This window comes from Leguminivora glycinivorella, chromosome 1, assembly GCF_023078275.1.
Source record: "Leguminivora glycinivorella isolate SPB_JAAS2020 chromosome 1, LegGlyc_1.1, whole genome shotgun sequence".
NCBI classification, from domain to species: domain Eukaryota; kingdom Metazoa; phylum Arthropoda; class Insecta; order Lepidoptera; family Tortricidae; genus Leguminivora; species Leguminivora glycinivorella.
In genome coordinates this window covers 25,806,334-25,829,945 of record NC_062971.1, presented here as the reverse complement: position 1 = coordinate 25,829,945, position 23,612 = coordinate 25,806,334, and the positions used below count along the sequence as shown (strand labels likewise).

The 23,612-nt window shown below is 36.6% G+C and overlaps 1 protein-coding gene across 1 annotated transcript in view; it reads left to right on the top strand.

Annotated features, from left to right (window-relative positions):
• Positions 1-23,612, top strand: part of LOC125231216 (kinesin-like protein CG14535) — a 330,022-nt gene that overhangs the window by 57,048 nt on the left and 249,362 nt on the right. The gene's annotated exons all lie outside the window — the stretch shown is intronic.

Here is a 23,612-nt window from a genome sequence, read left to right as displayed (position 1 = left end):
ACAATCGTTATGCTTCTGGTTATAGTGTGCGTCTGCACACAGGCGCACGCCAGCGCCGCCGGCGTCGAAATTCGAGCAAGCAGATTTTTTGAAAGCGCTCTTAATACGTCATCGATCTTTGTTGTCGGCGCATATTACACGAGTAATATCATGGTAATAATACGAGGATACACCATTTCATTCTTCGAATTCATGTGCCTTCGAAACATTGGTATTTTATAATTGGGGTGCACATTAGTTATTACATGTTCAATATGTTGTCATGACATGAAATACTTTCTTGTCCCTTAATAATCCCATCTGACCTTATATACCATAATATTATACCTAATCCTGATTGATTGCGCTATGCAAAAGTACTCGTCGTATGTTCTGAAGTAGGTATTTATTAGGGTGTTTTTTGTGTGATTTTCCCATGACCAATTAATTATTAAGGTTATTTTGTTCCGCTCTGTGGTGGTCTAACACAGCTTACGTTCTCGCACGCGAGTCCACATGTAGTGCGGTGCGACTCTAAGACTAGTGTGGAATAAACTCGCGTGAGAGCGCATGTTGTGCTAAAGATTTTATTAATTGTAGGACCTGAAAGCCTAAGGCCAATACATATTTATTACTTAAAACACAAAACTATCAGCGTATGCACATCGGCCGTCTGAGATCACCCACTTCTTAGAACGAGGGGCCGGAACGTTAACTCGATAACTCCCCTAACCTATGGGTGGTAGATTTATTAATCAATCTCCTAAACGCGTTTTAACTGGGCAAATTGAAAAATTATGTGTCGACGGCCTAGGGTGAAAGTTTCTGATTGATTGGTTTAGTTTGATCAGTATATTGATGGTGAGCCGAGGTTCGCCAGTCTTGGGGTAGTGTTATTTGAATTGATTGAGTCGTTGAATTTTGCTTTGTGGCATTAATTTACCTATGGAAGCCTTTTCAGAATGCCTATTGTGTCACAGTCATTTCAATTAGTCATTGTCTTTAAATGCTATTTCGCTAACCTTAGCAAATTCTTACTTTTGATTTGTTATGTATGAAATACTTGTATAAATTCGCGAATTTATTTCATTTATAAAAATTTCATAGTTAATACTGTTTTGAATTTACTAGCCAAGAGTTTCACATATTATTTAAATAAAAAGAAAGGTTCTTTTTTGGTTGGAAGTAAATCTCTTCACAGTTTGTATTGTTCTCACGTTAAAACTGTCCCAAATCGAGTGCCGACAGTTAATTAGGAGAAAAACCTGATAAAACAGAAGTAACAGAACGCATGAAATTGTCAACGACATTTTATATCGAAATAAAGCGTGGGAGTAAGAATTTCCCATTTTATGGATTGTTCAAAAATTTACTTTCTGTTCTTTATATAGTTTTGTTATAGGTATGTAGCATGATATTACAAATTACTTTTGTTTAAGAGAGATAATGTAAAAGTACCTACCTATCTAAAATATAGTCCATTGGTAAAAAATTAAATCACTAACTTTGATGTTTTAACAAAATAATATTAATACTTAATGACACTAATGACTAATGTGTGTACTTAAAAATATAAACTCTGTAAAAATATAAATCAAGTAGGTACGAATCCGAAAACTATAGTAAGAATATTTATGGCTATCGTGGGATTCATGGGTTATGCCAATCCTGATGTGAGACAACGTAATACATTAAAAAAAATACGTACTGTAAGTTTGTATAAAATAAGTGAAAGTTTACTTAAAGATGTCGTAAAATTAATCATTCAACTAATATATTTACCGTCACTCTTCGTCGTTATCCCGTCCCCCTTTAATTCCCTATGTTTAATTTGCAACAGTTTAATTCATCAGAGTTTGTCTTGTTGATTGCTTCCTACCAATTATAAGTTAGCATGTGTCTGACGTTGATTTGTGAGATGACGGCTTAGGGTCTGAGATTCTTCAGTCTTGGCTCAGTTGCTACGTTAAATAGGGTGTAAATTAATCCCTTATTATGTGACAAATGGGAGGAATTAATTTTGAAACCGTTACTTTTTGTTCCGTAGTCAAACGCATGCGGCATTAGTTGAAGGATGCGAAGTGTGTCAAGTATGCAGGAGTGCTCGGGTAGGTACATACTAGTACATATATTAATATGTAGGTACATGTATTAGCGCTAGTAGCGATACGTAAACGATGCATCCATACTAATATTATAAATGGGAATGTGTGTGTGTCTGTTTGTTTGTCCGTCTTTCACGGCAAAACGGAGCGACGTATTGACGTGATTTTTTAAGTGGAGATAGTTGAAGGGATGGAGAGTGACATAGGCTACTTTTTGTCTCTTTCTAACGCGAGCGAAGCCGCGGGAAAAAACTAGTACTACATATATGTACGATGATATTAATATTGTTATTATATTGGTATGAATAATACAGTGACTTCATAGCAAAAGAGTCCTTACTCTTGCAAAATGAAAATGCAACAAGATCCAAATAAATGAATATCTATTGACAGATGGAAAGGATCTTATCGCACAAAAGCATTTTTTACACTTTTTTTATGAAAAACTACAAAATTATTATTTCTAAAACTCAACAAGGTACGGTAAAACACGGCTATTAGAAATTGCATAATAATATTCTGTATGAAGAAGTGTGACGCATTGTTTCCAAGTTCTTTGTTTTCGGTCTCGCAGAAGTAAACCTCAATATTATTCCCATTGGCAGAGAATTAGGAAAAAGCAAATATACTTACCTAAGGGGCAAAGCCCGCAGCGCGAACTTCTTGTGAACTTCTTATAACTTATACCAAAGACTAAATAATCGTGTATGTTGTAGACACGATATAATGTAATAAGGGATGTCTCACTTGGGCTAACTTAATTTGATGTCAATGAGATATAAACATATTTATGTATGATATTTTACTTCTTGTTGCTTCTCTCAACATGCAGGTATCTATCAAACTATAGTTTTGAGGAACATCTTGCTTTTCTCACCGGACAAATTAGGTACATGAAATAAGAACGAAGTTTTCATTTTTATGAGCAAATGTTTGTTCTTGTTTACCATCTAACTAAGCAAGGTAAACAATATGCCGGCGTATTATGCTTCCAATTTCATCACTTATCTACGAGGATAAGACATCTGTCACTCTCACACTGACATACTTTCCATAGTGTGACGGATACTTTATCCACATAGATAAGTGATAAAATTGGAAGTATAATACGCCGGCAGATTTATATTGCACTATCAATACTGCAAGAGTTTTTTTTTTTTTAAAGTAATCACAAGTTTTTGTGAAGCCGATTCTGCATCTTTTGATAAGTAGGTAACGGATGCTGTATACATATCTGTCCGATTGGAATTTTAGTTATAAGATCTGTTTTCGATATTATACTAATAAATAAGTTTCATAACATTATTTCAACCAAAATCCCCAGTCTACAAAATTCTCCAGTATCTACATACGTGTTACTCATTGTGTCTTGTTAGCTGAAGACGAGGGGAGGAAAAACTGTTCGTAATTGATTGACGAGCGCGAGATTAGTTGGCAGTTGTATGCAGCGGAACTTATATCATATCGCGATAATAAAGATAAGTAATATCTACGGAAGTAAGCGATATTTACTAATGGAGAGTTTCTGACGATTTATTGTAGGTATGCAGTAACTGTGACTGATCGACTAATATAATGTACGGTAAACTTCATTCTATCATTTTACACATATGAAGATTGTAGGGTGTTCGCTATAGGTAGTTATTGCCCGACACTATAAGAAAAGACATTGGACACTCCATGTTTAAGTGGAAATAAAAAAGGCAATAAGTAATAGAAATCCTTTATTTTTAATTATGTACTTTATATGTAGAGGAAAATACATATATTGAATAGCTAATTAATAAATATGATGTGGACCAATAATGTACCTATAGCAATCATCTCAATCCCTATATTTAAAAATATTTAACATAAAATTTGGAGCCACGTAATAAACGTATTTTTTCAGCACTTTTCTATTTTACGAGTAGAGTTTTATTCGATGAACACCCACAGACTGTATAACATTTAATAATCTGGAATTAATTCTTGAGTACATTAGCTGAAATATGTTTATAATTTAATAATAGTCATTACGTGGTTAATCCGGCTTACGGCGACCACATCTCAGACGGAAAGCCTCTCTTTATGAAACTCCAGTCGGCGATATAGGTACTTGAAGTGTTTCAGTACTTTCACTAACCACAAGGTTGGTAGGTAAGTACTGATATTTCTTACCTCATAACAAGAAACGAGAATCGAGTGTATAGAGTAAATGTGTAGCATTAATGCATAGACTGCCATCCCTCGACACAGGCTTAAACATTTTAATCTTGTCAGTTTATGTTTTGATAACTTGACCAATGACCCATAATATACTGTTTATTTCACCATTAAAACAAAATGACAATAATCAAGAGTATTAAAGGGACCTTTCGCCACACTTCCTTCTAGTATTATAAAAGCGAATGATTTAATGAAATATTTTATATATTTCGTAATACTTATTAACCTTAAGTTTTTGTACGCCATCAGGCAGAGTATAGTGCTACATATATCATATTGTTTACCACCACTGTAATCAGTTTGACATATACTTACAAATAAAACACTTTGGACTTTGGACTTTGGACTTAACTCTAATGCTTAGTGTAACTATATTATATCTACACAATTTACTACGTGATTTTCTCCTGTAATCCCGGCAATCTTCAAATCAAGGGTGAACAGGCATCTTCTGGGAGAGCTCACTCCATCGTAGACCACTTTGCCTTTGGCTAGTCTGTGGTCAAGAGTAAGCCCATATATAATAATAAATAAAAAAATGATTCAGCCAATCCCTAGTAAATAAACTTACTTAATTACAGTATTCTTGTTCATAACAACGAAGATAAGGACGTGACCACATCGTCTTAATAAATTATATTTAGTTAGTAAAAATAACTGAAAAGTCTGTGTCTCTTAAGTAGATATTAGATAGGTAGAACATTAGATCTTTTGAGAAGTGAATCATGACTCAAACATCCCTCCGAAGAAACTTCTGATGTAATGTTTCATCTAAAGACCCACGGGTCGGGTGTAACACGCCTCCACGTCCTATACGCAGTAGCCTCGATGAATTCCTGACTAGGAAATATTAATTATACCTCTATATAAGCCAATTTTAATCATGTAGGTAGTTATAAAAGCCTATTTCGAATAATAGGCGAATAAACTTAAAAAAGCGCTGGTGGCCTAGCGGTAAGAGCGTGCGACTTTCAATTCGGAGGTCGCAGGTTTAAACCCCGGCTCGTACCACTGAGTTTTTCGGAACTTATGTGCAAAATGTTATTTGATATTTGCCAGTTGCTTTTTGGTGAAAAAAACATCGTGAGGAAAACGGACTAATACCAATAAGGCATAGTTATTACCCTTCGGGTTGGAAGGTTAGATGGCAGTCGCTTTCGTAAAAAATAGTGTCTACGCCAAATCTTGGGATTACTTGTCAAAGCGTACCTCAAGCTCTCACGAGTCGTGGCGAATGCCGGGATAACCCAAAGAGGACGATGATGAGCTACTTATAAAAGCCAATATCAAATAATAGGCGAAGAATTGTTCGGGTTCGAATCCCGGTAAGGGCATTTATTTTTGTGATGAGCACAGATATTTGTTCCTGAGTCATGGATGTTTTCTATGTATATAAGTATTTATATATTATGTATATCGTTGTCTGAGTGCCCACAACACAAGCCTTCTTGAACTTACCGTGGGCCTCAGTCAATCTGTGTAAGAATGTCCTATAATAGTTATTTATTTATTTAATTGTAACCGTGTAAACAAAGCCTAAGCAATGACGCTGCAATGCCGTGCATGCGTTATCGCGAATCAAAGGATGTGGGAGCTAATGTGCGATCGATTGCTATCCACAACTATCTATGGCGCGAAATCTATACCATCCGAGACACAGAAGGCTATTCATGAGATTGTTTTGTCTTGTTTAACATGTTTCCTTTCAGTAGGACAAAATATTGCTATCGAGAAATTCATACTTCGTGAATTCACCGAATTTAACCAGAAACTTTGTAAACTAAAATGTAAGAAAATAATTACAATTTCTGTTAGGTAAATTAATAATCTGGATAAGATCCGTTTGTTCTTGGTGCTACAATAAAGTTTTTACTTACTTACACAATTATCGTTTATACACACGAGTATTATTCAAGCTTACAAACGGAGGAACACTTCGAGCACATCTCGGACACTGGCGATCAAATACCTAAGATATGAAAGAGGCGCGTTCCCAGCACACATTCTAAGCTCGTGTAGGTGAAAGCCACAGATGTCATATATACCATAGATCAAGCAAACGTATCTACTTAGCGTGTCAAATGAACTCAGTGAAATCCACTGAGTTGTCCGTCTTTAATCACAGCTTGCAGCTTTCGGGCGTCAATTTTTGTAAGTTGAAGTCAATCAAAACATAAAAAATGCCTCGTTACGTGATATTCAATTGCAACAACACAAAAATTATGAACAATCAAGAGCCTGAGACATATTAAAAATTACAGGCAAGAAACAACTTCAGTACAAAATTTGACACGCTCGGCCCCTATACAAATAGATGAACTTGTTTCTTCTATATAAATAAAGTTCTGTGGTGAAAGCGTATCATGCTTGTATGAGTGAGATACGACAGGTCGACTGAACGTGTTTTTGACAAGCGGTCACTGTGAGGTAACCGAGAGGGGGTGGGCAGCACTTTCAGCGGGGAGCGGGAGTGGCCATACTGTACGATAGTACTCTGTATTATACTGTGCTTCGAGTCATATAAAAAATCAATACAGGTATTAAAACACAATACGAGTAACAAAATTAATCAACAAAAGCATAGTGACACCTTATGGCGCATTCCATCAAAACCCTTAAAACCTCGCTCAGCACACAGACAGTCATAGCCCCACGGAGATGTGACAATACTAAATTAGTAATATTGATACCAGGTAGACCATACGACGTAAAACTGCAAAATCAAAATAATTTATTCAGATGGCACTTTTACACGTCCTCAATAAAAATAGAATATAAATATTCGAAACAGATGTGACAATACTAAATTAGTAATATTGATACCTAGGTATCGACTTAATCTAAAGAATATTAATTTCATGATACTAAAAGAAAGGAAACAAAAGACTACGACGTTCAATTATAGTAAGCTTAAAAACGTCTTCACAGACGGCACCCGTTCTTGAGTTTGCTATGTTTAATTATTTATTGATTTCATATAACATTTTATCTTTCTTTTGGCCTCAAAAATTTGTTGTTAAAATCTTTCGGTTTCCTTATGTTACACCGTGTTTGTATGCTTAGGCGTCAGGTCACATGAATCTTCATTCATACTCGTACTTACTTAACTAAGTTCTACAAATCTATTGCGATTTCTTCAATGTTGAAACTTCTTACCGTCACACAAATAAGGTGTAAAATATTTTTATATTAAAAGAAAAAATGGAAAAATTTACGCTTCCGGCGGGACTTGAATCCGCATCCTCTGCAATCCGTGATTCGAGGGTTGCGTGCGCGCGCGACGTAAACATCGTTTGCGTTGCGGTCCGTCTAATTATTACTATAATATTGCTTAAAGTCACAAGTTACGATCTAATTGTGTACCAAATAAAGAACCAAGTGACTATTTATATAGTACAGCAAAATTTGTTGTGGTTTAGTTACATTTCGTGTGTGGAAAATCAGTTTAAAAAGACAGTGGGTTTGCTAACAAATAACGGCCGTGCATCAAGTTCAAGGACGCCCGGGTATCGTTTGGCCGCGCTCAGCTGTTGCAGGACAGTTGCTGTTTTATTTATATTCTTCAAATTAAAAGTAAGACATACTGTGACAACATGAAGTGCTTCGCTTGTCCCCACGCACTTAGCGAAGATGTGATGGTGAAATGTAGCCTATGCAATGGCACCTACCACTACGATTGTGTCAACATACCTTTCGAAGTATATAAGAAGAACTTTCGATATGAAAATATGGACTGGCACTGTCCTTCTTGCACCAATGTGACGAGGCGTCAAAAAGGTGATGAAACGCCAGTACGGAAACATCACGAGTACTCGCCTCAGCGTAATTCAACAAATATGTCTATTTGTGACGACTCGCCGAAAGAGGATCAAAGTCGGGTCGATAATTCATTGTGCAATAGTCACAACCCTATGGAGGCCAGCATCCAGAATTTTTTGTGCAGTTCCCTATCCACTATGCTGGACGAGAAATTAGGGTTAGTTCATAAGGACCTGGCGGCCATCCATACTAAATTGATGACAACAAAACAGGAAATTTTTCTTGAAATAAAAAAAGAAGTTAATTCAGCTATTGACAAAATAAAACAAGAATTTTCTGCCACCACTGACTGTTTAGAAAGACAAATCTCGTGCTTCGGAGCCGACCTCTCATCGTTGGATATAAAGGTTAGAGAACTGTCGTCGGAAAATTCACGTCTAAACGCTGAACTGCTTGCCATGAAAAATAGTTGCAGCGAAATGCAAGAAACCTCAGTACTGCACGAGACCGTTGAGCAACTGAAGTTAGAGATCAACGAGAGAGATCAAGCATTACTCCTCAATGATGTTGAAATAAGCGGGGTTCCGGAGCATAGATCAGAGTCCACTATTCATTTAGTTCAAACCATTGCGCTTAAATTAGGCCTGAACTTTGACGATCGAGACATTGTTAGTGCAAATCGTGTTGGCCTGCCTCGAGCGAACGGTACTGAAGGTGGAAGAACCCGCCAGGACAACAGAGTGTCCAACAGTGAGAGCGCGTTAACCAGTACACATCATGACCTAACTAAAAACAACAGCACCGGGCCACGCCCGCGGCCACTCGTCGTGCGGTTCACTCGCAGAGCGCTCCGAGACGAACTACTGACGAGTGCACGCAGCCGCCGCGGTCTGGACTCCCGGGACATCGGCCCGCCTGATCACATACCTAGTAAACTTTTCGTCAACGAGCGGCTTACAAAAACAAACCGGATCATCTTCTGGCAGGCTCGCCAGGCTGCCAATGCTGCAAATTGGAGGTACGTCTGGACGAGAGATGGACGTATCTACGCCAGGAGGTCCGATAGCAGCGAAAGTAAAGCTGTGCCTATTAAAACGGAGAAGGACGTTACCCGTGTTTTTGGCGTGGCCCCCGCCGCCCCATCGGCTAGTAAATAGGTGTAGTTGTGATATTTCAAGCATTGTAACAATCATTATATTATGTATGACTGTATTTCTTTATAATATTAAGTCTCAAATAATAAGAAAAATGCATACCGAAATGTTATACATATCTGCTTATATACATATTGTAATTTTTTCAAGTCCTAGAACTTACAATAATAATATAGCTAGTGATACCACAAAATCTCTGAAAATTTGTAAAATACAAACAAAATTATTATACTTGTATGCTCGTGCTGTAACTATCATATGTGTACTTGATATTGTTAACTCTTTTAATAGTAAGATTCTGACGGTTAGAAAATTACAACTATTTTTATACTTATGTACCTATAAATATTTTTTAAGCCGGTTATTTATTTTCATGTACGACCTATATGTGTATTACGCATTAAATAAGTATTTATATAAACTGCATGATATTTATTATTTTATACTTCTACGTAATTTCCTTCAATTATACTCCCAAAAAAATCACCAACAAAATCACAACAATGTAACAACATTAAAAATCAGTAGTAGTGGCATAAAATTTAAAATGCATTTATTAACCATTGAACGCCGCCATATGAGTGTTCTAAAACAGTTACTCATTAATTGTCTGTTTTGCCAGTTAGTGTTTGCTTATGTTATTGAATTCATTAAAAATAAAAATCTTAAAATAGGCTTATTGAACGCCGGGTCGCTAGGGACCCGCCATGATGAGTTTCTAGTGGCCTTGAACCGTCATGCTGTAGATATCCTAGCCATTAATGAGACCTGGCTGCGCGCCGGCGAGGAGGCGCGCGCGCCGGCCCCGGCTGGCTACCGACTGCGGCACGCGCCGCGCCCGCCCGGCCAGCGCACACGCGGTGGGGGTGTAGGCTTCTACACACAGACCAATACAACAAGACGGCCCTTACAGGGCGACTCGCGGTCACCAAGCATACGACAAATCAGGTTTATAAAAGTTTGAACGCGTGCGACACCGATCAGTAGCGCCCAAGTATACGACCCGCTAACAGCGTTCGTGTCCGCTCGGGAAAAATCTTAAATAATCAAATTTGGTTGCAAACAATGGTCTCTTGCAGCATAAAGTGGTGTGGCAATTCTTCTAACACTTCTACATATAAAAAAGATGGAATAACATTCCACAGTTAAGTCAAATTAATTATTTTGTTGAATATTGTTTATTATCCGCGGAGTTCATTTATACTGGTCAATATGGTTGTACTGAGCGGCGCCGAGGCGCGTCCATCCCTTTTTGCCTAGTTAACAATGCGATATGCTATCCCTTTCACGTAAACGACTAGGGATGGGGCCATGTTAGTTTATGTCTGTTGCGGGAACTTCGTACTACCGTTCGTACCATGTGCTACCATTTTATGAAATATAAAAGAAAGCAGATTTGTAATTGTGAATAATTATCTAGAAACTGTAGAGTCTGTAGTGTTATTTAGTTGATTGATTAGTTTAGAATATTTAGTTGGTAATTTAACTTAGTAAACGTAAGTAAAAATGCACAGTTTATTTATTAGTTACTAGAATGATTTTTATTGAGGTGCTATCACAATCATCATCCTCCTTGCGTTATCCCGGCATCGGCATTCGCCACGGCTCATGGGAGCCTGGGGTCCGCTTTGGAAACTAATCCCAAGATTTGGCGTAGGCACTAGTTTTATGAAAGCGACTGCCATCTGACCTTCCAACCCGAAGGGTAACTAGGCCTTATTATAATTTAATTATAATATTATAATTTGTTGCAAAACAAATTCACCACAGTACTGGTACCGGTACCATTGTCTATAATAGACATGTCCAATGGGATGGGAATGCCCATCCCTACTGCTAATCGTAAAGGCGCGCCATTATTTGAAACGACCAATGGCAGCACCGTGCGCGCCCGCCTCACCCCGCAAGGATTGGTGATTTGCGTCTCGAACAATATCGCTTGCATTAGGCTTCTAGTGGGGTGTTCTGTGCTTCTACATAAGTAAGGATATTCGCACGCGTGTAATTACAACACCTATGACTCCCTCTGTTGAGCAAATGTGGCTAGGCATCAAACTTAATAGTACTAAAATTGCCATTGATTCCATGCTGACCTTGAATCTATTAACTCGGGAACGTTTGGTTTGTGACAACGTCAATGACACCGTTTGCCATTTTAATGTGTCTATTTTACGGCTTTTCGAACTTCACGCGCCTTTTAAGAGATCCCTTATTAAAAAACAATCTCATCCGTGGATCACTTTTACGGTAAGAGAAATGATGAGACTCCGTGATGAAGCATACGCAAGATATCGTAATTCAGGCCTCGACACACACAAACAGTATTATAAGGACTTAAAAAGCATAGTTAGTGCTGCCCTTTATACTGAAAAGTCAGCCTTTTTTAAAACCCGTATAACTGATAATGAAAAAAATCCCCGGCTGCTCTGGCAAAACATTAAAAGTAACATAGCTAACTTTAAAAAAAGCAATGATTTACCATCTAGCTTCAACAATCCAGATCAAATCAATAATCACTTTCTTAACTTACCTGGGGGTAGAGGCGTCTCCATCTCCAGTCTAACATACTATGAGTTCCATAGATTTGGCTCCAGTAGTTTCAGATTAAAACCTGTCGATGAATATGCTGTTCTCAAAGTCATTCAGTCTTTTACGAGTAACGCGGTTGGCACTGACGACATCACATTAAACATGATTGATCTCACATTACCCAGAACATTAAATATTATCACTAAAATGATAAATCAATCCATTATTACTGGTACTTTCCCAGACAACTGGAAATCAGCAATAGTTAAGCCAATACCTAAAACACCAGAGCCTACAGATGTAAAGGACCTCAGGCCAATCAGTATCCTCTGTTCCTTGTCAAAAGTATTGGAAAAGATAGTCTGCCAACAGTTGACTGCATTCTTAGAGACTAATAATATATTACCGAATAAGCAGTCTGGATTTCGAAAAGCGCGTAGTACCGCCACAGCCCTTTTGGACGTCATAGATGATGTACTCACGGCACAAGATAAAGGAGAAGCGTCTATCCTAGTCCTTCTGGACTTTTCGCGTGCCTTCGACACAATAAATATCTCGCTGCTTTTGTCCAAACTTGCGTACTATGGCTTTGATGAGGGAACAATAAAGTGGTTTGATAGTTACCTCTCTGGTCGTTCTCAAAGAGTAGGGCTACGTAATTCTTCCGGATTAACAGATTTCTCTCAAAATACCTTTGTGAATTGCGGAGTCCCTCAGGGATCGATTTTGGGACCGATATTGTTTATTTTATATGTGGCGGACATCTCAAGTTGCATACACAATTGCAATTTCCATATGTACGCAGATGATCTGCAAATGTACAAAACATTTCTCCCTCAGGAGACTCAGCCTGCTGTTGAGTTACTGAATCAAGATCTTGCACGTATTGTAGACTGGTCTGAACACTGTGATTTAGTACTCAACCCCACCAAGTCTAAATTTATAGTGCTCGGTACTAAAGGTCAAGTTCAAAAAGTTACCAGTTTGGGCCCTGAAGTACTCCTCGGTAAGGATCCTCTTGAACGAGTCACCATAGCACGTAATCTCGGGTTGCTTGTGGACGAACAGCTTCGATTTGAAAGACATGTTCTTGAAGTAGCTAAAAGCTGTTTTTATAGACTACGAGTCCTGTACCAGGTGCGCGAACATCTTAGTGTAGACCTTAGGATACAATTATGTGATACACTAGTATTATCACGTCTTAATTATGTCGACACAGTAATCAACGGTTGCCTACTGGCTCGCTCTAAAACTCTTCTTCAACGCATTCAAAACGCCTGCGCCCGTTTCTGCTTCCCCATCCCTCCCCGAACACATGTCACTCCCTATCTCAATAGCGGTAAGATGTTGAAAATGGATGCACGACGTTCTTTGCACTTTGCTTGTCTGCTTTTCGGTGTGATCCATTATCAACAACCTCCGTATCTCTACAATAAATTAAAGTTTTCCACCCGCCCGACCAGAGAAGCTACTCGACTAATCTGTCCGAGACACGGCAGTGCAGCAGCATTTCGTGGCAGTTTTCGTTACTCTGCTACGAAATGCTGGAACAACATACCTCCTCCTATTCGTAATGCCACGTCTATATTCACTTTTAAATTAAAATTTAAAAAATATCTTTTTAGTCTGCAGATGCCGTGCTCGCTGCGTTCCGTGGATTCTTATTAATATAATATTATACGTATTTTCTATTGCCTCATTAAACCAAAATATACAGTTTCAATTATAATTAAATATTATTTTAATATGTCTTTTATACATAATAATAATGGTACATAAAAGTTAAACCCTAACCGTCACGTCAGTATCTCAAAATTTATATAAACCTGCCCTTAACTGTTTCGATAACTAGTATCTTTGTGTATGCATATTTCCAACTACAACTGTTCCCCTCAATATCTGTGTTCTTGTGCTCTGCAATATTATAGATTTGCCATTACCTAGGTAATAGTTCTAAAGCTACCCCTCAACCCGGGGCGCTACGGAAGACCAGCGCTGTGGTACTCATATCATAGCATATGCTGAGTGGCGTCCTTTTGTTGCCACTACACAGGCGCCAATGTTTCTTCCACAATCCCTGTTTATTTATTTTTTTGTTCTACTGATGCACCATCTATTTTTGCGTTTATCTTTGTGTAACTGGTTTTAGGTGTAATCAGTATCTAGTACCTTAAATGTTTAGAGAAGTTGTTCTTGTAACGTAGGTTAAGGCGCCATATGTAGAATGGTTTATACAATAAATGATTTTTATCTTTATCTTTATCTTTTATCTATCTATTGCTCTTAACCAAAATTTTCATTTTTTTCCTTTAATATAAAAATGTTTAGAATCGTTAGCGGACGTTTTTGATTGTTAAAAAGAAGGTGTAAAATCTTCTATGAATGAAGATATTAGGTACCTTATTAGTATTAAGTACAGTTGTAGTAACTTTTAAATCTTTTAATAATTGAAGATACCTCTTCAGTACCTCTGTCACGTCTGGCCAGTTTACTCCAGCGGCTGACCAGCGGGAGCATTAATTCAATCATCGCTTTCATTACGCCGTAAAACCAGATCGTAAAACAGCACTTTCCACAGATATGGATTCTTCATATTCGGTTTTTTCATGTCCGTGCTTGGTAATAAAAGAAATCACTTATAAAATGCAGTACGGGACAACGGAGGGTGATTTCTTATGGCTTGTGACATACTGTTCTGGGGTACTAAGACAGAGAGCATTTTTTTTAAGTTCTTTGATTTTTTTAAAGAGGTTGATGGTGCAAAATTATAGCGGGTTTCTTTTTAAGTTGAAGACCACTTTCATGTACCTACATATTTATTTTGTACAGTCACCATCGCATATACACCGTGTTTTTATTGAATTCCGTTAACTTTAAGTGAAGGTTCTCTAGATCAAGTAGGTACAATTAATTTTTCTAAGAAACTAGCATCTTAACTCTTACGGTTACAGAGTTAAGATGTAAGAGTTAAAAAAATAAAAATAATTACAGAACACGTGTGCGACAGCCTTTACCACTTCCTAATGTTATTTGTTTTGACATGTGCCGTCACTCACTTGACACTAGCTTGAATGTTATCCTTAAGGGTCTTTCACACTGATTAATTCATTTATTATGTATGAAAACGATTTTTTTTTACGAATTTAACTAAAAGTGATATACAGAATGGTTCCTGATAATGAACCTAACAACGTGTCGAATTTAACGGACAACAATAAAAACACGGTGTATATATTGTATCAGTCAAAGCGCTTCTTTATCGCCGAAAAACCAAAGATATGTAGGTACATATATCCAGTATAGGTATTTGGTGTATTGTTGTCACAGTATATTCCGATGCTGGCTGTACATACTCTTATAGATAAAACTTGAACTTGAAAGTTACTTTTATTAACACAGGAAAGATAAATATTAGGCATTAAAAAAAAAAACACAACTATTCCAAGTTTAGTTTATACGGGTTTAGTTTATAGTAGAGACATTGGTGGTTCTTACAAATTCAAATATTCCAAAATGCAGTGTGTCGTACGGCACGAGGGTGGAAACAACAGGGTAAGCAGTGAATAAAAATCTGGATGCAAACTCCAGGGGGCGTTCAATCCAGGTTGTCGGCCTATGGAAGATTAATACTTTACTTCCTTTGTGTTTGCCAACAAATAACTTGGGGGACGCTCAAAAATTGCCCTTGAAAGGCCTTAGATGATTCTTGAAGCATTATTGCTTGGGATTACGAGTAAGTAATTTTTCGAGTAAGTACAGCATCCGTGGCAGATTAAGAAAAATGGTTGCTACTATTGCAATCTTAGAGTTTGTACTGTACTGTGTAGGTCTAGGTTTACCTACTAATGTACACTAAGTGTTAGAAGATGTGGATGATGTTAAAAAAGAAGATCAAACGAAATTGATTAGTAGGTAAAACTTATGTACAAATTTGAAAGGAGTAACTTCGTGGTGAATAAGGAATACTGACAGATTTCTTTTCACCTTGGGCGTTAACACTTGAATCCCTTACTAAACCTAGTATTTCATATGCACTTTCGCCGTTAATATGTCATTTAGATCGCTAGGACATAAATCTACTACGAATGTAAATAATAATATAAGTTTACATACCTAGACGGCTTTAAGAGCCACATCAATATTTAAAAACAACAATTATGTTTAAATAAAAACCGCTTAAGATAGGTAGTTAATTTATAAGATGTTACAGATTTATACTTAATGCACACCTATATTAAAATCATTAACCGTTACTTTGAATTATTAACCATCCATCCACTTAGTATAATTCCTCAGTGAGCTCTCCGAGTGACAGACACTCTGTGTAATTAGCGCCATCTACGTCACTTAATGTACCTGCGGTGAAACTTTGATTAGGTAGCGCTTAGTCTTTATTATGGCTACTTACACTGAGAGAAATAACAACCAGTTTTCATGTTCGTTCAACAAGTTTTTTGGATAAAATAGCGCCTACGTGCTCTTTGGTTCAAACAACAAGCTACTTGTCATTTGAATCGGCAATATATTTGAATCAACAAGTCGATTTTATAAAAACAACCTGACACATATTGTTTTAAACATACGTTTGGCTGATTCAAACGGATAAACCGCAACAAGTCGAACTTGTTAAATTCACAATGCAAATTTCTCTCAGTGTACCTATATAATAAGTACACTGTGAGATATTTATATCTACAATATAATAACCACCTGGTTATTTTTCTATTTGGAACCTATGGTTGACTGGTAGAGGCTGCCGTGAGGCATTAAATCCGTCATTTTGTGCCTTTTGTAAAAACTAATCGCGGTAAAAACGCATTTTCCCTCTCAACTAATATTCACAAAAGTCTTGGTAAAAACGTATTTTCACTAAATAATAATTGACTATATTTTAATTATATAATATTGCAAATTTATCCCAGCTTTTATTTGCAATGAATCGAGATTTTTCACACCATATTTGCATAAAGGAAAAGGAAAATATGTACATACAACACAACAATCAAATATCCACTACGAGTATATCCAGTATATCCAATCCAGACAACCTTTCACGTGTATAATATGTAATTAGTAGGATAATTGATTCATTTCCACAGGTACCTATATAAAAATGAAAAAGCTTCCGAACCTCATCGATAACTGATGGGTATAATAAAATTTTGCAATTCGATGCCCAAATTTCATATCAATCAATTTCGACGCACCCTATGTGTTTATTTGTAAGCTGATTGTCTTCACAATACATTTTAAAATTTAATGCATTTTGTCTATTTGGAAATTCAATGTCAATGGTAATTAATTTTGTTTTATCTTCCTTTTTAAAATATGAGTCGTACGACTTAAATTTTTGTAGTGTTATACATTTTTGAGTAGGTATCATTAAAACAATCTGGTACAATAGTTTTATTTGTTAACTCAGCAAATGCAATCCTTTATGAAATGTTCGCTTATTAGATACATTTCATTTTACGCAACGGTGCAGAAATTAAACAGGTAAAGTAAATAAATCTGGTTTTACAAATTATGTTTCTCTTTGAACTCAGCAAAAATGCGGTAAGTCGAAAATTTTTAATAAACATCAAAGGTAGTAATTTCGTAATAACAGGCGTTTCTCTAATCCTGACAGAGTTTTTGTTAGGAATACAAAGAAATTGAAAGAGATAGAAGTCCTTTGCCGTGAGACGTCTGGCAAGTACTTTTTCATTTTGGAGTTCTTGGTTTTTATGTTAACAGTAATTTTCCCTTGTGGCGAGTTTAATGTTTGTGTTATTTTATAAGCATATAGGTGTGACTTAATATGAAATACCTATAGAATTTACAGGCTGCTTTTTTTGTCTGACTGAAGGGTGAATATGAAGGAATATCAAACCGTGAAAAAAAAAATTCAGTGTTTTTATTACGCACTAGTGCGAGAAGTAGTTCATTATATGTCACGTCGAAAGTTCGGATGGCCATCTGTACTGAAAAACGTCGTACGATACACGTGCGAAAAGGAAATTCATAACTCGTGTCGATTTAAAACCTCCCTTCGGTCGTGTTTTCATTTATCGCCACTCGTTTCGAACTTCCTTTTTATGCACTTGTATTTTTATTTTATGTACTATTTCAGTAGAGATGGTGTTTTTTTACGCACTACTTCGTGAAGTGGTTCATTATGTTAGGTCGAAACATCGGATGGCCATCTGTACTGAAAAACGTCGTACGATACACGTGTGAAAAGGAAATTCGTAACTCGTGTCGATTTAAAACACTCTAGTACTATATTGTGCTTGTTCTGTCTGAAATATTTTATTTGTAATGTAGTACATACTTCAGAACAATTACTTCCCCGCGTCTTAACACAGGTGTTTCTCGGCGCGATTAATCTTTCTTAAGGCAAATGCACTTTTTCGCACGTAACATGTTAATGCATATTTCGCGTGACGACTGAGGAGGCTAGCCGGTGTGCGGTAATTAGCGCTGCGTAGTATGATCGACGTTAATGTTAATCAATTCATTACTTAAGAACAAAGTGTTCCTGGGATTGAAGATAGAAATCGTGAAAACTGTGGGATGCTGATAAATTAATATTAAGATTAAATAACAACCAAAAAAGTTTAATACTTAATGGAATTTTATCTATCATTAAAAAGAGTAAAAATGGAACATTTTTTTTATCACAGCAACACATAAACATTACTGTTCTCTCATTGAAAAGTGTTAAAGTAGTTGCCGCATGCAAAAAGATTTACATAGACGGTGGCGCCCCTATTATTGAAACATTTATTTAAATAACACAGTGAGTTACATTTTAGTCTGGTCTACTAGTTTTTGCCAGGCTGTATTTCTGAACACAAATAAATAACAAAAATAATGAATAAGAAAAGATCTATATATAACGCAGACTAATGAATCAATTTAGATGTTTGGTAAGGTACATTAGGTAATTAATTGAAATACGGTTGTACTCACGTTATTATATCGCTATTGCTGCGCAGCAATAGCGATATAATAACGTGAGTACAACCGTATTTCAATTAATTATTTGAATATGTCTCACGGAAGTTTAACGTGTATACATTAGGGTAATTCGAATGTCATCTAATTTCGAAAGTCGTATAAAAACCACCATTCCTTACATCATATCAAGATTCCCCTTTCGTCATTACCGGAGCATTTTTGTGATTCGGAATTACCCTAATGCACCTTAAGTAGTTTCTCAAATAATTCATTTATGGCCCAACCTATATCAAAATACACCTGTCCTGTTTATCAGTTATCTGCTCGCTCTAAGCTTTGTCTTTGAATTATTTGTACACTTAAAGACACATAGTATTAAGAATAAGAAAGTCCTATTTTTATCGATTATTACGATATATACGTAAATGGATGCCTAGACAACAACCCAATTGTTTACTTACACTGTAGCGGCCGAAATATAACTATCACCAAGGATTATTTATGTAGGATTTACATACTAAGAATCGTACCTCGATTTTTAGCGCCACCTAATAAATACTATCATAACTACTACACTGATGATGCCTACAAATTATTTTTATTTTCAAAATGTGTATTGACTTGATATCATGATTTTAAAATAAAGAAATATGTCATTTGTTCTTATAAAACATAAAAACACGCAAAAATATTTGGGGAAAATATGATTTTGTCCACTTCCAGGCTGTGAACAGCGCCATTTAGTTTTAAGCTTAAAAGGCCCATACATTTCAGGGTACGCTTTTTTGTATGGGCTTTGTCAGTCCAGTATTAAGTCGTTCTTGCTATCACTAATATTTATGTACGGACACAATACATACAGGCTGTCCCTAAAACCAACGCCAAAATGAAAAGAGGTATCTCATTACGTAATCTCTTTATCGATATTTGATCAATTTGATTTGAAATATTATAGCGTCCATAACTATATAATAAATGTGTGTAAAACGGTGTTTTTCAATATTGGCAAATAGTTAATCCTAATCTACAAATGATGCCGATCATATTTATACAATCTAACATACCTTTATAAAATAGACCTTCTTGTAATCCGTATTCTGTGCTCTTTGTTCCTAGCAAGTTCTAAATATTGACACACGGAACCCTCGAGATGCAATGTGTAAATTGTCAGATATTGAGACAAGAGCTCTTTGAACGTGTTGTTCTGTTCTTGTGGAAATATGAACTATGTTCTACAGTCGTGTGTAAACGGTATTATCTCGTCTGTGATGTGTATCTAAGGGAATGCAAATAATAATTAGGATAAAAATTCAAACATGATTTTTGATGATGTCGTAAGATAATGCATCAGAGTTCAAAGAGAGTATGGTGCGTTACGCTTGACAATGCGCATGGAAAGATAAAATTTTGGCACACCTTTTTTCATATTAGAATTGAAAGAGCTCGCAATTCTGAGTAGAAATCGCATAAAATTTTCCAAATAAAAAAATAGCTATATGTTACGGCGACCATTGTGCAGACCGCTTGCCTCATCATCATCATTCCCTTGCCCTTTTCCCATTATTTGGGGTCGGCGCAGCAGATCATCTTCCTCTATTCCTCTCTATCTGTCATTTCCATACTAATTACCTTTCACTCTCATACATAGTGACCTTGATTACCTATGAAGAAAATTCAAATATTTTAATTTATCGTAACAATATGTACCTAACGATTATTTTAAATCTGAATAATATGTTAAACGTTTTCAAAGCTGTGTTATGAATGTCATATCAAAATACTTATTGTTTGTTCAAGTAAAATCCATTTTAAAGTACCAATACTGTCTTACTTTAAATGGTTTTGGAATATTTCGTCTTGAAATCTCAGTAAGTAAGATATAGGCTATAATTCTTTCTGAGAATTCGCTTAGGTACATGCAAATGGGCCGACATCGAGAAATTTAATGTCCTGGGTTATTTCAAGGCTTTATGATAAAGTTGCTCTGGCATTTCATATGAGAGTATTTGACCGTTAACGAAAAGATTAGTTTTATAGTTTGACAAGAGTTACATTGGTGCAAGCAAAATATCGGTGAGAGATAGATTTATGAAAAGTATGCTGCAAACTTAGAAAAAACAAATCCATTGCTGTGTACGTTAAATACGCTACCACGCTAAATACAAATTTTTTGCTTTACAAGTCCCATTAGAGCACAGTTGTGGCAACAGCAAGCTACATTATTTACCGAACGGGCAACATTTTCAGAGCTCACAAATAAACTTGAAATTGGTTTCGAACTTGTAACTGGTATTAGACGTTTTATGATCTCGTACATGCCCGATTTAAGACAGACCTCCTTTTATGTTCTCGAGTGGGGCGGCCACTCGGCCACTCGTGGGAATTATTGCTTCGGCAGTGTCCGATTCAATATCATATTCGACTTGACCGATGAATGCGGTTTTTAACAAACTCCGAAATTCCAAACCTCGTACACGATTTGCACAGTACACGAAAGGGTTGTTTTTTACGTTCGAAATGGTTACAACTGCTTCTTGCTTTAATGTCTTGTTACTTCAAAGTCCGCCATTTTTGAACCAATTTAATTTTTTGTTATGTATTAAATTTCTTCTTCCTCTGTTCTTCATGAATGACGGCTTCGACCACTTCGATATTTTATGCACCTGAGTTCTTCATTCTACTGGTTTCCGAACTTCTTATAAATTGACCATTTAATTCTTATAAATTGTACTTAAAGTAATAAATATAAATTAAACCCATACATGAAATAAAAAAATAAATACCATTATTTGGTTTCGTTATAGGTTGCAATCATGTTGGTGCAATAAAAAATAAAAATATTGGGGACACCTTACACAGATCAACTTAGCCCCAAACTAAGCAAAGCTTGTACTAGGTGCTAAGCTAAGTGACGATATACTTAAATAGATAAATACTGATTGCCAATCGCTATGCATTTACTTCTACAGTTCTAATTAAATTATAGCAGACTTTTCATTGGTCTAAAGAGTTTCATTTTGAAAATGTGTATTAAATTATTATATCTTGAGTCACGATCGTAAGTTTTTCATCTCAACTTAACGATACTTGCGACGCCAGAGAAACGATATGGAATGCCACCCCAGCTAGATATTTACTTTTGCGCTCGGATTTTAGACAGTATTTGCTGTGTCTTGGTCCAGTTTCAATTAAATCGTGTTTACGTGGCCACTATTGTGAGTATTGTGACAGGCTTAGCTGATACTCCACAGCTTATAGGTTTTAGACCTACTGGAGACAAAATATAAACGAAGGTAACCGATTGTGGTAAAAGGTGGATTTTAAAAGATACAATCACAGCAAGATAGGTGGTGATACCTGCAAACGCGGAGTTTAAGTGAAATAACTTAAAAAATAGGAAGAATTTGATACATAGAAAGAATAGAAGAGCACCTATGTAGGTAACAATAAAGTAATTAAATGGAATAATCACTACAAGATATAAAAAAAGATCCGCCACCAACCACCACCACTACCAAGTTTAAGACAGCGTGGTTGATGAAGGAATAATATCAGATCATCAATTACTACCAATAAATATGGATAACTAAGTTGATGGTAAATGTAACTTGTCCATTTTTCCATGTTTTACAATGTTTGCATTATTAAATAGAGTGTCCACCGGTTGTATATGGTAGGCGTGTTCAGTGGATACATGTAGAACTCAACATCATAGTGCAATAATGAAAAAAATGGATTAGTTACAATTGCCTCCCAGTCGAAATTTGCCCAAACAAGATGAATAACGTTTACTGAGAAGTAGAACATTTTACTGTTCACCACCTTTTTACTAAGCTTGTATACTTACAGCTTTAGTCCCACACAGCATACCCCCACCCACTACCTGTAACTGTTTGCAAAACTACCCCTGAACTCTCGAAATAACTCAGGACCTCTTTGTTAAATGCTAAACACGGACAGTCGGCAATCTAAATCGCAGAGAAAAATATCTCGGGGCGGAGCTGGGTATCAAAGTGGGGTTCACGAGATGTTGTAGATAGAGCCTTTGCGAGCATTGAGCGCCCAGTTAGCATTCAGAAAGACGCCGCGGGCGAAGGCGCGATAAAATCGTCGGTGAGTGCGCCGCTGCCGCGCTCGCTAGCGTAGCGGCATCTGGTGTGCGGAGCAACTGGCATTTACACTGTCTTGCGTCAGAATCAGAACTGTTAATAGTTTTTGAGAGCAGCATCATTTGTACTGTCCGGTTTTGCGATTTATGACAACCCTCTGGATGTCAAGGGCGAAGTTATAGGTATGTATACGTTACGTACGCATATATTATCCTAGTCAATCTGAAATATATACGCGCTACACTTAATTTGCCTAAAAAAACCAATTGCAATAAGTAAACAATTAACTTACTATTTTGCACAAATGCTCAATAACTCAAAAGTACCTGAGCGCTTCTGAGAACTTTTTTTTGTTCAAATATTTCTAAACGTCCGAAATTAAAATTTTCAATTTGACAAATCTTTTGCCTATTTTATTATTGGGAATTACTTTTTCTACCCATATGGATACCAACTATCAGTAATATTACTTACGTCACACTGAAGAATGTCATGTCATTCAAAGTATTCAAACCAATGATTTCTAGGTGACCGCCTTCTGTCGCTAGCCGATCCATCCGTCCGTGTGTCCATTCATAACTATTCAGCTGCCACTCTTACATCGGCAGTCACCTGCGACGTCGGGCTGAAGAGACAGGGCGCGGAACTAGTGTATGAAATTATGGCATTTTTAATGTAGGGTAGTAAGGGAAATGTTCAGGAGGGTAACGTGTGCATGGTAACGTTGCTTAGATCGTAGGGAATGTGGAAGTTTCGCACAATATATGAACAATTTGTAACACTTATTGTAGTTTTTCAGGAGGGTAACGTGTGCATGGTAACGTTGC